The following is a 1,400-nucleotide window of genomic DNA, read 5'->3' as shown; positions in this document are numbered from 1 at the left end:
GCCCAGAGTCTCCTGTTGAAAGCCAAGAGGTCCCTCAACATGCAGCAGAGTTAGAGGGATCAGGCATGTTATAGGTAGGGCTCAGGGTGGGGACATTCTCTCAGGATGGGCCCTAAAGGAGGTGTTACATCCCAAGGAAGAAACTCGTCTATGTGTCTGATATAAATAGCGACGTCTGTCACCCCAGCATCAGTGGGTGCCAGACATTGTACACACTGCTTTATGTGATCTCTCTTTGAGGCTTCCTCACAGCTCTGTCTCTAGCACAGGGACAGGACTGAGATGTTGCCCAAGGCTGTTAGTCAAGTCTGGGACTGGAGGAGGCATCTGCATGGCCTGAAGTTGGCCCTGCCTCCCTGCTCTGGGGAAACCCCTAGGGCTCATAACCAGTAGTGAGGGAACACCCTAGGTCCTTTGGTCTCTCTGTGACCAAATCTCTGCATGTCTCCTCCTTCAAGGCTCCTTCTCGGTCCCTAAGCCTGATCTTCCCAGTGTCCCTTATTGGTCCAAGTCTTGTCTCCTGATCATCTCGGAAACTTTCTGGTCAGTTCCCTTTGACATCCACACTCTGTAGCTGTCAGTGATGCCTCTGTGGTATTCTCAGGACAAAGCTCATGTCTCTTACCACCATGGCACACAGAAGGTCCTGCCTGCTTCTCTGGCCTCCCCTGGCAAGACCCTGGACCTTTGCTTTGGGCTCCGGCATTGCAGGGTTCTTCGTGGATCACTGCTCAAACTGGGACCAGTTCCTGCCACCCTGCCAAGTGCCCACATCCTGCCCTGTCTTCCTCTGTGCTGCGCTGCCAACTCCTGCTCTTATCCCAGGACCCGCTGCATCCCCCAGGATGCTTTCTTCCCAAGCCCCACAACCCTCCATGTGCACCCCCACCTCTCTTCCATCCTTGCTTGGAGCCTCTCACTGAGATGAGCCTGTTTTGTCTCCTCTGTCTGTCACACACTTCACACTGGAAGTGTGTCGCTGGAACGAAAAAGTGACGTCGGTTCAGATCAAATCCCGATCCTGCCCATTTGCAGCCAGGCACCGCAGCCACCCCTCCCTGCCTCGGTTTTCACTCTAGGAAGTGGGGATCATCCACCTGTCCCTGGAGTTGCTGTGACCAGGCAGGCAGATGCACGGGAGGGCCGTTTGCAGTCTGGCCTGGAGCTGGTGTTCAGGGGGCATGACAGCAGGCCAAGCATGGAGGCAAAGGACACAGTCTTAGTAAGAACCCAGGCTCTGGTTTGAGGTCTGTGTTGGTTTCGCTTGCTTCAGAACGTCAGCATGATCTGGCCTACATCCGAGGTATGCTGAATCCCCCTACCCTGACTCCCATGCTTGAATCCTCACAGTCAGTGTGACTGTATTTAGGCCTCCAAGGGAGTGATTAAAATGCAGTGAG

Source organism: Mesocricetus auratus, unplaced genomic scaffold (assembly GCF_017639785.1).
Source record: "Mesocricetus auratus isolate SY011 unplaced genomic scaffold, BCM_Maur_2.0 Super-Scaffold_100024, whole genome shotgun sequence".
Lineage (NCBI taxonomy): Eukaryota > Metazoa > Chordata > Mammalia > Rodentia > Cricetidae > Mesocricetus > Mesocricetus auratus.
Note: the sequence above shows the minus strand (reverse complement) of the source record.